We start from the raw sequence: 13,016 nt of genomic DNA, 5'->3' as shown, positions 1-13,016 counted from the left end.
CCCAATGTGAATGGTTTATTGAATACCAGTCATAGTTATACACATGTTCATAACATTGGTGCCAAAAGATGTAGAGTTGATAATGATAGTACCACTTTCATGTGGCACTGCCGCTTAGGTCATATTGGTGTAAAGCGCATGAAAGAACATCCATGCTAATGGACTTTTGAAGTCACTTGATTTTGAATCACTTGACACATGCGAACCATGCCTCTTTGGCAAGATAACTAAAACCATGTTCTTTGGAACAATGGAACGGGCAAGTGACTTGTTGGAAATCATACATGTTGATGTGTGCGGTCCGATGAGTGTTGACGCGCGCAGTGGATATCGTTATTTTCTCACCTTCACCGGTGAATTGAATAAATATGGGTATATTTACTTAATGAAGCATATGTCTGAAATGTTTGAAAAGATCAAGCAATTTTAGAGTGAAGTTGAGAATCATCGTAACAAGAAGATCAAGTTCCTTCGATCTGATCAAAGGGAAAGTATCTGAGTTATGAGTTTGGAAATCACTAAAGACAAGGTGGAATCGTTTCACAGTTGACGCCGCCTGGAACACCATAGCATGATGGTGTGTCCGAACGTTGTAATCGAACCTTATTGGATATGGTGTATGATGTCTCTTACCAATCTACCGCTATTTTGGGGGTTATGAATTAAAGACAATTACATTCACTTTAAATAGGGAACCATCTAAGTCCGTGAAGACGACACCGTATGAACTATGGTTTGTCAAGAAACCAAAGTTGTTGTTTCTTAAGGTTTGGGGCTATGATGCTTATGTTGATAGGCTTCGGTCGGAAAAGCTCGAACCCAAAGCGGAAAATTTTGTCTTCATAGAATACCTAAACAAGATGATTGGGTATACCTTCTATCTCAGATCTGAGGGCAAAGTGTTTGTCGCTAAGAACATGTCCTTTCTCGAGAAAGAGTTTCTCTCGAAAGAATTGAGTGGGAGGAAGATAGAACTTGATGAGGTTGTAAAACCTTCACTTCAACCAGAGAGTAGTGCATCACAAAAATATGTTTCTGTGGCACTTACGTCAGTTGAGGAGAAAGCTAACGATGATGATCATGAGGCTTTAGATCAAATTACTATCATACATCGTAGGTCGACAAGGGTGTGTACAACTTCTCAGTGGTAACCCTGTCTTAAAGGTCATGTTGTTGGACAACGATGAACCTATGAGCTATGAAGAAGAGATGGTGGGCCTGGATTCCAACAAATGGCTGGAAGCCATGAAATCCGAGATAGGATCCATGTATGTGAACAAAGTATGGACTTTGGTGGACTTGCCCGATGAACAGCGAGGCATTGACAATAAATGGATCTTTAAGAAGAAGACAGACGCTGATGGTAATGTCACCATTTGTGAAGCTCGACTTGCCTTAAAGAAGTTTCTGACAAGTTCAAGGAGTTGACTATGATGAGACTCTCTCAATCATAGAGATGCTAAAGTCGGTTAGAACTATGTTAGCAGTTGCTGCATTTCATTTACGAAATCAGGCAGATGGGTGTCAAAACAAAGTTTCCTTGCCGGTTTCCGTGACGAAAGGTTGTATGTGATACAACCAAAAGGTTTTTTTCAATCCTAAGGATGCTAAAAGGTATGTAAACTCCAGCGATCCTTCTATGGACTAGAGCAAGCATCTCGGAGTTGGAACATACGCTTTGATGAGGCGATCAAAGCATTTGGGTTTATACAAAGTTTGCAAGAAACTTGTATTTGCAAGAAAGTGAGTGGGAGCACTACAACATTTCTAATAGGTATATATGGATGACATATTGTTGATCGGAATGATGTAGAATTTCTAGAAAGCATTGTTTGAATGGAGTTTTTCAAAGGAAGACCTGTGTAAAACTGCTTACATGTTGGGTATCAAGATCTATAGAGATAGATCAAGACACCTGATAAGACTTTCACAGAGCACATACCTTGACATGATCTTGAAGGAGTTCAAGATGGATCAGTCAAAGAAGGAGTTCTTGCCTGAGTTGTGAGGTGTGAAGTTAAGACTTGAAGCTCGACCATGGCAGAAGAAAGAGAAAGGAAGAAAGTCGTCCCCTATGCCTTAGCCATAGGCTCTATACGATATGCCATGCTATGTACCATGATGTGCCTTTCCATGTGTCTGGCAAGGGGGTACAAGAGTGATCCAGGAGTGGATCATTGGACAGCGGTCAAAATTATCCTTAGGAATAAGGAAATGTTTCTCGGTTATGGAGGTGATAAAGAGTTCGGCGTAAAGGGTTACGTCGATGGAAGCTTTAACACCTATCCGGATGACTCTGAGTAGCAAACCGGATACGTATAGTGGAGCAACCATTTGGAATATCTCCAAGTGGCGCATAGTAGCAACATCTACAATATCAAATCGAGATTTGCTAAGAACACACGGATCTGAATGTTGCAGACCCGTTGACTGACACTTCTCTCGTAAGCATAACATGATCAAACCCTAGAACTCATTGATTGTTAATAACATGGCAATGTGAACTAGATTATTGACTCAAGTAAACTCTTCGGGTGTTAGTCACATGGCGATGTGAACTATGAGTGTTAATCACATAACGATGTGAACTAGATTATTGACTCTAGTGCAAGTGGGAGACTATTGGAAATATGCCCTAGAGGAAATAATAAAATGGTTACTATTATATTTCCTAGTTCATGATAATTGTCTATTGTTCATGCTATAATTGTATTAACCGAAAACCGTAATACATGTGTGAATACATAGACCACAACATCTCCCTAGTAAGCCTCTAGTTGACTAGCTCATTGATCAATAGATGGTTATGGTTTCCTGACCATGGACATTGCATGCCATTGATAACGGGATCACATCATTAGGAGAATGATGTGATGGCTTCTAATGTCAAGTATCATTTCCTTAGACCATGAGATTGTGCAACTCCCGGATACCGTAGGAATGCTTTGGGTGTACCAAACACCACAACGTAACTGGGTGGCTATAAAGGTGCATTACAGGTATCTCCGAAAGTGTCTGTTGGGTTGGCACGAATCGAGACTGGGATTTATCATCCGTATGATGGAGAGGTATCTCTGGGCCCACTCGGTAATGCATCATCATAATGAGCTCAATGTGACTAAGAAGTTGGTCATGGGATCATGCATTACGGAACGAGTAAAGAGACTTGCCAGTAACGAGATTGAACGAGGTATGGGGATACCGACGATCGAATCTCTGGCAAGTAACATACCGATAGACAAAGGGAATTGTATACAGGATTGATTGAATCCCTGACATCGTGGTCCATCCGATGAGATCATCGTGGAAAATGTGGGAGCCAATATGGGTATCCAGATCCCGCTATTGGTTATTGGCCGGAGAGATGTCTCGGTCATGTCTGCATGGTTCCCGAACCCGTAGGGTCTACACACTTAAGGCTCGGTGACGCTAGAGTTGTTATGGGAAATAGTATGTGGTTACCGAAGGTTGTTCGGAATCCCGGATGAGATCCCGGACATGACGAGGAGTTCCGGAATGGTCCGGAGGTAAAGATCGATATATGGGACAAAGGGTATTGGAGTCCGGAATTGTTCCGAGGGTACCGGGTGACGACCAGCGTGTCCGAAAGGGGTTTCGGAGCCCCGGCAAGCGTTGGGGGGCTTATGGGCCAAGGGGAGGGGGCACAACAGCCCACTAAGGGGATGAGCGCCCCTCCCACCCCATCTCACATTACTTGGAGAGGTGGGGGCACCTCCCCTAGAGGTGGGGGCGCCTCTCCTAGGGCAGCCATCCCTCCCGGCTTGGGGGGCAAGTTTCCTAGGGGTGGGGGCGCCCAAACCCATCTAGTGTTTCCCCTGTGGCCACCGCCCCTCCCCTAGGGAACCCTAGGGTGCCTCCTCCACCCCCCTTCCCCCTATATATACTGAGGGAGAGAGAGGGCAGCCGCACCCTTCCCTTGGCGCATCCCCTCCCCCTCTCCTACACCTCCTCCTCCTCCGTAGCGCTTGGCGAAGCCCTGCCGGAGAACCACGAGCTCCATCACCACCACGCCATCGTGCTGTTGGAGTTCTCCCTCAACTTCTCCTCTCCCCTTGCTGGATCAACGAGGAGGAGACGTCCCCGGGCTGTACGTGTGTTGAACGCAGAGGTGCCGTTGTTCGGCGCTTACATCGGAATCGACCGCGATCTGAATCGCTGTGTGTATGACTCCACCAACTTCGTTCTTGTAACGCTTCCTCTTAGAAATATTCACGGGTATGAAGATGCACTCCCTCTCTCTCGTTGCTAGTATCTCCTAGATTGATCTTGGTGACACGTAGGAATTTTTTGAATTATTGCTACGTTCCCCAACAGCTAAACCCTAAAAGTCTAGCTTGACTATGATTATGAGGATCTATCTACAGACCTAGCCCTCCGGTTTATATAGACACATGAGGGATCTAGGGTTACACAAGGTCGGTTATAGAGAAAGGAATATTCATATTTGGTCGCCAAGCTTGCCTTCCACGCCAAGGAGAGTCCCATTCGGACACGGGTAGAGTCTTCGGTCTTCGTATATTCACGACCCATCAGTCCGGCCCATATCCAATCGGTCGGACGACCGAGGACCCCTTACTCCAGGACTCCCTCATCCGGCCTCAAGGGGCGTGCCCAAGGGGGGCATTCCTACTCCTAGTAGGAGTAGGTTTCCCACTTTCCTAGTCCAAGTAGGAGAAGAAGGAAGGAGAGGAAGAAGAGATGGAAAGGGGGGCCGCCCCCTAGCCCTAGTCCAATTCGGTTTGGGCTAGGGGCGCGGGCTCCACACCTTGTCCTACCTCCTCTCTTCCACCATTAGGCCCATGAGGCCCAATAACTTCCCGGGGGGTTCCGGTAACCCCCGGTACTCTGAAACGACCCAAACCATTCCGGTGTCCGAATGTAACCTTCCAATATATGAATCTTTATGTCTCGACCATTTCGAGACTCCTCGTCATGTCCATGATCTCATCCGGGACTCCGAACAAACTTTGGTACATCAAATCACATAACTCATAATACAAATCATCATCGAACGCTAAGCGTGCGAACCCTATGGGTTTGAGAACTATCTAGACATGACCGAGACACATCTACAGTCAATAACCAATAGTGGAACCTGGATGCCCATATTGGTCCCCACATATTCTACGAAGATCTTTATCGGTCAAACCGCATAACAACATACATTCTTCCCTTTGTCATCGGTATGTTACTTGCCCGAGATTCGATCGTCAGTATCATCATACCTAGTTCAATCTCGTCACCGGCAAGTCTCTTTACTCGTTCCTTAATGCATCATCCCGTGGCTAACTCATTAGACACATTGCTTGCAAGGCTCATAGTGATGTGCATTACCGAGAGGGCCCAGAGATACCTCTCCGATACGCGGAGTGACAAATCCTAATCTTGATCTATGCCAACTCAAAAAACACCATCGGAGACACTTGTAGAGCATCTTTATAATCACCCAGTTATGTTGTGACGTTTGATAGCACACAAGGTGTTCTTCCGGTATTTGGGAGTTGCATAATCTCATACACTATTGGAATCAGCTTCTTTGTCGTCCGCCATGGCAGACAGCAAAGGCATAGATCACGGACGGCAAACATCTTTGTTGTCTGCCAGCAGACGGCAAGCTGTCCATCTGAACACGTGCCAGCAAAGACCTTCTTTGTCGTCCGCTTCTTAGAAACAGACGTCAAAGGATTGTGCCGTCCGCCATCCGAGGCCAGCAGACGAGAAAGATAACGGACATCAGTGGGGTGGAGTGAGAGCCGTTAGGGGGTTAACGATGCACTTTCCCGACCGCCAGCGGACGGCAAAGATTCAAAAATGTTTGTCGTCCACTGACAGACGGCAAAGAGCTCAGCTAGGCTACACTGGGAAGCTGCCATGTGGCCAGCTATGCCGTCTGCCAGTGGACGTCAAAGTGATCTGAATCTTGGCCATCTGCTGGCAGACGACAAAGTGACCAAATAGGCAGCCAGTGTTCCTAGTTTCTACAGGTAGCTGCCACGTGTCCTCTTTGTCGTCTGCTAGCAGACGACAAAGAGGCTATATATCCCCTGTTTTTATTTGAATCCATTTAATTTCACAGGAATTCACACACATATATACATACATACATACATATATATATATATATATATATATATATATATATATATATATATATTTCACATGCACAACAGACATATGATGTATCCAACACATAGCTCCATCCATGACAACATACATATATACATAAGAAACAGAGTTCCATCCATACATATTACAGTAACATCACAATGTTCATCCAACACATTGTTCCATGCATCCATATAACAAGTTCCACATTTTTCATCGATACAAACGAAAAAAAGAACAGGGAAACAAGCACTCCATCCATGCAAGCTTCCATATAGTGAATTAAATCTGCAAAATTTTCAGTAGTGATAGTCTAAGGAACATGTATAAGTCATGAAGAAAGCAATAGCAGAAAAACTATGATCATTATGCTAAGCCAACGGATGGGTCTTGTCCATCACATCATTCTCTAATGATGTGATCCCGTTCATCAAATGACAACACATGTCTATGGCTAGGAAACTTAACCATCTTTGATTAACGAGCTAGTCAAGTAGAGGCATACTAGGGACACTCTATTATTTGTCTATGTATCCACACATGTACTAAGTTTTCAGTTAATACAATTCTAGTATGAATAATAAACATTTATCAAGATATAAGGAAATATAAATAACAACTTTATTATTGCCTCTAGGGCATATTTCCTTCAGTCTGCCACTTGCACTAGAGTCAATAATCTAGATTACACAGTAATGATTCTAACACCCATGCAGTCTTGGTGATGATCATGTTTTGCTCATGAGAGAGGCTTAGTCAATGGGTCTACAACATTCAGATCCGTATGTATCTTGCAAATTTCTGTGTATCCCTCCTTGACTTGATGGCGGATGGAATTGAAGCATCTCTTGATGTGCTTGGTTCTCTTGTGAAATCTGGATTCCTTTGCCAAGGCAATTGCACCAGTATTGTCACAAAAGATTTTCATTGGACCCGATACACTAGGTATTACACCAAGATCGGATATGAACTCCTTCATCCAGACTCCTTCATTTACTGCTTCTGAAGCAGCTATGTACTCCGCTTCACACGTAGATCCCACCACGACACTCTGCTTAGAACTGCACCAACTGACAACTCCACCATTCAATAAAAATACGTGTCCGGCTTGTGACTTAGAGTCATCCGGATCAGTGTCAACTACTTAGAACTGCACCAACTGACAGCTCCATCGATGTAACCGTTTACGACAAGCTCTTTGTCACCTCCATAAATGAGAAACATATCCTTAGTCCTTTTCAGGTATTTCAGGATGTTATTGACCATTGTCTAGTGATCCACTCCTAGATTACTTTGGTACCTCCCTGCTAAACTAATAACAACGCACACATCAAGTCTGGTACACAACATTGCATACATGATAGAACCTATGGCTGAGGCATAGGGAATGACTTTCATTTTCTCTCTATCTTCTGCAGTGGTCAGGCATTGAGTCTGACTCAACTTCACACCTTGTAACACAGGCAAGAACCCTTTCTTTGACTGATCCATTTTGAACTTCTTCAAAACTTTATCAAGGTATGTGCTTTGTGAAAGTCCAATTAAGCATCTTGATCTATCTCTATAGATCTTGATGCCCAATATATAAGCAGCTTCACCGAGGTCTTTCATTGAAAAATTCTTATTCAAGTATCATTTTATGCTATTCAGAAATTCAGTATTATTCCCGATCAACAATATGTCATCCACATATAATATCAGAAATGCTACAGAGCTCCCACTCACTTTCTTGTAAATACAGGCTTCTCCAAAAGTCTGTATAAAACCATATGCTTTGATCACGCTATCAAAGCGTATATTCCAACTCCGAGATGCTTGCACCAGTCCAAAAATGGATTGTTGGAGATTACACACTTTGTTAGCACCTTTTGGATCGACAAAACCTTCCGGTTGTATCATATACAACTCTTCTTTAAGATATCCATTAAGGAATGTAGTTTTGACATCCATTTGCCAATTTTAATAACCGTAAAATGCGGAAATTGCTAACATTATTCGGATGGGCTTAAGCATCGCTACAGGTGAGAAGGTATCATCGTAGTCTACTCCTTGAACTTGTCGAAAACCTTTTGCAACAAGTCGAGCTTTGTTGACAGTAACATTACCATCAGTGTCAGTCTTCATCTTGAAGATCCATTCATTCTCTATGGATTGCCGATCATCGGGCAAGTCCACCAAAGTCCACACTTTGTTCTCATACATGGATCCCATCTTAGATTTCATGGCCTCAAGCCATTTCACGGAATCTGGGATCATCATCGCTTCCTCATAGTTCGTAGGTTCGTCATGGTCAAGTAACATGACCTCCAGAACAGGATTACCGTACCACTCTAGTGTGGATCTTACTCTGGTAGACCTACGAGGTTCGGTAGTAACTTGATCAGAAGTTTCATGATCATCATCATTAGCTTCCTCACTAATTGGTGTAGGAATCACTGGAACTGATTTATGTGATGAACTACTTTCCAATAAGTGAGAAGGTATGGTTACCTCATCAAGTTCTACTTTCCTCCCACTCACTTTTTTCGAGAGAAACTCCTTCTCTAGGAAGGATCCATTCTTAGCAAAAAAATCTTGCCTTCGGATCTGTGATAGAAGGTATACCAAACAGTCTCCTTTGGGTATCCTATGAAGACACATTTCTCCGATTTGGGTTCGAGCTTATCAGGTTGAAGCTTTTTCACATAAGCATCGCAGCCCCAAACTTTAAGAAATGACAACTTGGGTTTTTGCCAAACCACACTTCATATGGTGTCGTCTCAACGGATTTTGATGGTGCCCTATTTAACGTGAATGCATCCATCTCTAAAGCATAACCCTGAAACGATAGTGGTAAATTAGTAAGAGACATCATAGATCGCACCATATCTAATAGAGTGTGGTTACAACGTTCGGACACACCATTACGCTGTGGTGTTCCACGTGGCGTGAGTTGTGAAACTATTCCGCATTGTTTAAAATGAAGACCAAACTCATAACTCAAATATTCACCTCCACGATCAGATCGTAGTAACTTAATTTTCTTGTTACGATCATTTTCCACTTCACTCTGAAATTCTTTGAACTTTTCAAATGTTTCAGACTTATGTTTCATCAAGTAGATATACCATGATACGTCTCCAACGTATCTATAATTTTTTATTGTTCCATGCTATTATATTATCTGTTTTGGATGTTTATGGGCTTTATTATACACTTTTCTATTATTTTTGGGACTAACCTATTAACCGGAGGCCCAACCCAAATTGTTGTTTTCTTGCCTATTTCAGTGTTTCGAAGAAAAGGAATATCAAACGGAGTCCAAACGGAATGAAACCTTCGGGGGAGTTATTTTTGGAACAGAAGCAATCCAGGAGACTTGGAGTAGACGTCATGGAAGCTCCGAGGTGGCCACGAGGCAGGAAGGTGCGCCTGCCCCCCTGGGCGTGCCCCCCACCCTCATGGGCCCCTCGTGGCTCCCCTGACTGACTTCTTTCGCCTATATATATCCATATACCCTAAAAACATGGAAGAGCAGAATAGATCGGGAGTTCCGCCGCCAGAAGCCCCCGTAGCCACCGAAAACCAATCTAGACCCATTTCGGCACCCTGCTGGAGGGGGGAATCCCTCTCCGGTGGCCATCTTCATCATCCTGGCGCTCTCCATGATGAGGAGGGAGTAGTTCTCCCTCGGGGCTGAGGGTATGTACCAGTAGCCATGTGTCTGATCTCTCTCTCTCTCTCGTGTTCTTGAGTCGGTATGGTCATGATGTATCGCGAGCTTTGCTATTATAGTTGGATCTTATGATGTTTCTCCCCCTCTACTCTCTTGTGATGAATTGAGTTTTCCTTTTGAAGTTATCTTATTGGATTGAGTCTTTAATGATTTGAGAACACTTGATGTATGTCTTGCATGTGCTTATCTGTGGTGACAATGGGATATCACGTGATCCACTTGATGTATGTTTTGGTGATCAACTTGCGAGTTCCGTGACCTCGTGAACTTATGCATAGGGGTTGGTACACGTTTTCGTCTTGTCTCACCGGTAGAAACTTTGGGGCACTCTTTGAAGTTCTTTGTGTTGGTTGAATAGATGAATCTGAGATTGTGTGATGCATATCGTATAATCATACCCACGGATAGTTGAGGTGACATTAGGGTTTTGGTTTATTTGCATCTTAAGGTGTTATTTTATTACGAACTCTAGGGCTGTTTGTGACACTTATAGGAATAGCCCAACGGATTGATCGGAAAGAATAACTTTGAGGTGGTTTCGTACCCTACAATAATCTCTTCGTTTGTTCTCCTCTATTAGTGACTTTGGAGTGACTCTTTGTTGCATGTTGAGGGATAGTTATATGATCCAATTACATTATTATTGTTGAGGGAACTTGCACTAGTGAAAGTATGAACCCTAGGCCTTGTTTCAACGCATTGCAATACCGTTTACGCTCACTTTTATCATTAGTTAACTTGCTGTTTTTATATTTTCAGATTACAAAAACCTTTATCTACTATCCATATTGCACTTGTATCACCATCTCTTCGCCAAACTAGTGCACCTATACAATTTACCATTGTATTGGGTGTGTTGGGGACACAAGAGACTCTTTGTTATTTGGTTGCAGGGTTGTTTGAGAGAGACCATCTTCATCCTATGCCTCCCACGGATTGATAAACCTTAGGTCATCCACTTGAGGGAAATTTGCTACTGTCCTACAAACCTCTGCACTTGGAGTCCCAACAACGTCTACAAGAACAAGGTTGTGTAGTAGACATGAAGCTCTTTTCTGGCGCCGTTGCCGGGGAGGTTAGTGCTTGAAGGTATATCTTTAGATCTTGCAATCGAATCTTTTATTTTCTTGTTTTATCACTAGTTTAGTTTATAATAGAAAATTACAAAAAATGGAATTGAGTTTGCCTCATACCTTCATATTTTTAATATCTTTCGTGAGAATGATGCAAAGGAAAATTGTGCTCAGGTGCTAGAAGAAGAAGACTAAATCTTTGAATGATGAGCATGATTGCAATGTTGTTAGTATGAACTCCTTGAATATCCATAGTACTAATAATGATTGCACTAGTCATGATGAAAATGTCTCTTATAAGCATGTCAATTTTTGTGGAGTGCATAGAGTTTGCAAGTACACACCAAATAGGGAAGATAGATTTTGCAAGAGGCACAAGTATTTGGAAACTAAATGGTTGCAAGAAAGGCTAGATGTTTGTGCTGAACATTTAAAATTTCTTCACCATACTTGTGAACTTTGCAATGAACATGGTCATTTAAATCTCAAATGCAAATTGTTTCATGATCGTATCGTGTCCAAAAATTATGATGATTTGATTTCCCTTGCACATCATAATGAACTTACTTTGCTTTTGGGTTATGAAGAAATGAAACGTGTAACTAAGCATATTCCAGAATATAACCTTGAGAAATTCCTCGATATTGATCCAGAAGAAATTTTTATGTATTGTGCGGTGAATTGCATTGAAAATCCTCATATTGCGAATTACATAAAGAAAAGAAAACAAATATAAGATGAAGAGAATACTAATGAAAGGGAAGATACTTCCCAATATTCTCCTATTATTTCTTATGATGAATCAGGTAACGAGGAGGAGCCTCCTATTCAACCAATCTCATTAATAAGGAGCTCCGAAAAGAGGATAAAACCCACACATGATGTGAAGAAAAAAAAGAAAAGACGGAGAAGCAAAGGTAAAATTGTATCCCTCCCAAATAATGTTGCTCCTATTACTCATTGTGATGATGATAATTGTTATACTATTGGTTCTATCCATACTATTAATGATGAGAGTGATTATTCTTATGATATGAAAAGGCCCAAGCTTGGGGATGCTATGTTTGATGAGAATGACATGTTTGAGAATATATTTGCTGCAATTAATGTTTGTCCCAAGCTTGGGGATGCATTGTTTAATGAAGATGATATTTCTAGCCTCCCAAGTTTTGATATGCAAATTTGTTATGATGATAGCATGCCTCCTACTTATGATGATTATATTGATGAAAGTGGGTTTGGAAGAGTGTCAACTTTAGGAAGTAATGATCCCACTATTTTGGAGGATGTTGAATCTTGTTGTGATAATTATGAAAGTGGATTTGGAGAGGTCACGACTTTATTTAGTAATGATTCCACTATCTTGGAAGAGGTTTCAATCGATTATGATGAGAACAAAGTTGCTACTTATGATTATTGTGATGACACTTATGCTATAAAAAGTAGTGATGATTATATTAAAACTTGTCATGATTATGATTACCATTTTCCTGAACATTACTCTTTTAATGTGGAAACAATTTATAGTATTTGAGTCTCTTATGATACTCCCACTATTCCGAATAAGAAGAATTTTGCTTATGTGGAGAGTAATAAAATTTCTTTGTTGGTAGATCATGAAAAGAATGCTTTTGGTACTGGTTATATTGTTGAATTCATTCATGATGCTACTGAAAATTATTATGAGGGAGGAACATATGCTTGTAGGAATTGCAATAATATCAATTTTCCTCTCTATGTGCTTAAAATCCGGAAGTTGTGCTTGTTTTACCTTCCTATACAAGTTGATTCTTGTTCCCATAAGTTGTTTGCTCACAAAATCCCTATGCATAGGAAGTGGGTTAGACTTAAATGTGCTAGTCATATTCTTCATGATGCTCTCTTTATGTTTCAATTATTATCTTTTATGTGAGCATCATTGTCATCATCATGCCTAGCTAGGGTGTTAAACGATAGCGCTTGTTGGGAGGCAACACAATTTTTATTTTTGTTCCTTGCTTTTTTGTTCCTGTTTAGTAATAAATAATTCATCTAGCCTCTGTTTAGATGTAGTTTTATGCTTTTAATTAGTGTTTGTGCCAAGTAGAACCTTTGGGAAGACT

Source organism: Triticum dicoccoides, chromosome 1A (assembly GCF_002162155.2).
Source record: "Triticum dicoccoides isolate Atlit2015 ecotype Zavitan chromosome 1A, WEW_v2.0, whole genome shotgun sequence".
Lineage (NCBI taxonomy): Eukaryota > Viridiplantae > Streptophyta > Magnoliopsida > Poales > Poaceae > Triticum > Triticum dicoccoides.
The sequence above is the reverse complement of the archived record's forward strand: the minus strand, read 5'-3'. Positions refer to the sequence as shown.